The 2072-nt window shown below is 38.9% G+C and overlaps 1 protein-coding gene across 1 annotated transcript in view; it reads right to left on the bottom strand.

The window, feature by feature from the left end:
* Positions 1–94: 94 nt before the first annotated feature.
* Positions 95–2072, bottom strand: part of LOC101845260 (putative methyltransferase NSUN7) — a gene marked incomplete in the record, with an annotated part of 81153 nt that continues 79175 nt past the window's right edge. Inside the window, 1 exon segment of the mRNA XM_035971503.1 lies at positions 95–266.

The raw sequence follows: 2072 nt of genomic DNA on the forward strand, positions 1-2072 counted from the left end.
TCTCTCTCTCTCTCTCGCTCTCTCTCCCCCCTCTGTCTCTCCCTCTCTCTCCCTCACTCACACACACACACATGCACACACACATACACACACATACACCCACACTTATTCACTACTGTATCACAAAAACACACCCACACACCAACACACTTTCACAACAGACAGGCCAACACCTCTCGTGTATTACAATTCCCTGACCAGACAGAAGACAGCGCGCCGTATCCAAATGTCACCACTTACTCCTCAACTCCCGCTGAACATCCGGACTGTGAAAGCATCTGAAATGGATAATTGAATATGCTCATATTTAGGTTTCATGGATAACTGAAGCAATGAAAAAAGTGCGTCCTATTGCGTTTTGAAAGCGAGCGAAAAATATGATAGAATCTCTAGTGTACATCAAATATATAGGCCTAAACATAATTAGATCTAATTATGATCTTTTCTACATGTCTGCTTTGACAAATATAAAAGATATCTGCTGGCAACGCGAAAAGAATCACGAAGGACATTTTTATTACAGTGCAATGCAAATGGAAGACGTCGACAATACAATAAATAAACCTTTCTTAGAGGCCCGAGCCGAAACTCAAAGGTAATAAGTTTACTCAGTACTGTAAGGAATGGTAGAGTCGGTAGAGTTGTTTTAATTTAAAAAACCCAAGCCCAAAGTGTTTGTTTTTTCCCCATCGAAAGAGACATATATTGGCTCCTTCATTGGCTAGCCCGAGATACAGTAGTAGGAATATCGAGCGGGTATGGACGTGGAAGGATTCAACATTACTTTTTGGGGGGCGCAGATTGAACCAGGGCCTTGTGTCCTAAATTAATGCATTACAGTATATTTCAACGTGAGTATTGGCGTCAATATATGTCTATAAAATCATTAATTCCTCATGGCACATAACTAAAAAATATATATATTGACGTCTTCGGTGAACGGCACAAATATAACGAGTGACCATGCGTAGTTGTAATTTCATAAGTGAGAGGAAAGGAAATGACAAAAATTTTATACACTACCTGCTACTTGTGATTCACAAAATGTAAAAGTCTACTTCAGCCCCCGGCTCAGAACTTACCTGACCTACTTAGCACACCCGGGATCTCCTCTCGTCCTGAGGCCAAAAGAGGGGTAGTTATGATGGTACGTGCTTTTGTTAGTTTTAGTAAGGTTTTTTTTTTTTTTACGGCGCTCGCAACTGCATACGGTCATATGAGCGCCAAGGGGTGGATGTCAACAGAGAAGTCTTTACAAAATCAGACTTACTCTGCTCACCTCTCTAGCCTCAACAGCACAAAGTCTGCATGGACTATCAAGGCACTGTGGTTATACGTAAGACGAACTTAACTTATACATAATTTGTATCGAAGGACTGGGGACTGAAGTAGAACTCTACCATTGATAACTGACTGGGATGACAATGACAGCATTAACTTTATCACCGTACACAGAATACTGTGAAGTCAATATCACCACACGTGATTCAACTTTAAAAAAAGAAACCTGAACTTTAAGAATATTAGAAAATCTAATAGGCCCTACCAATCGCTTTCAGCTATAACTTTAATATAACATCTAGTAGCCACCCCATCCCTTTTTTCACACACATCTACATACACAGGACAGGAAAAAGAAACATATTTGATTATATCTTCCGAACTTTTATAAGACACTGATAAAATTTAATATCGTCCGCCAGCAGTTCAAATGTCCTACCCCCCCTTTCCCTCCCACGCAAAAAAAGTAATGCAACTCTTAATCTGTGGCATCGATTTCGTGTGCTCACGAAATACTCACAATTTTATCAAAATTAAAATTCTAAATGTTGAAAAAACAAGAAAAGATAGATTCTACGTAACGTATTTTCAAAAGAATGAAACAGTTTTTAAAAATCTCTCCCGAAAATGTTTGCTTTCTGGGCTGAGAATATATTTGAACAGATTATCTACGATATGTATTATAAACTAGATCTACGCTTACATTACTTACCTAGACCGGAGCCCAGTTAAAACAAACAAAACAACCAACAAACAAACTTGGTGATCATAAAACATTTCCGTTGGTGACG

The sequence above is a fragment of the Aplysia californica genome, unplaced genomic scaffold (genome assembly GCF_000002075.1).
Source record: "Aplysia californica isolate F4 #8 unplaced genomic scaffold, AplCal3.0 scaffold00449, whole genome shotgun sequence".
In the NCBI taxonomy this organism is placed as follows: domain Eukaryota; kingdom Metazoa; phylum Mollusca; class Gastropoda; order Aplysiida; family Aplysiidae; genus Aplysia; species Aplysia californica.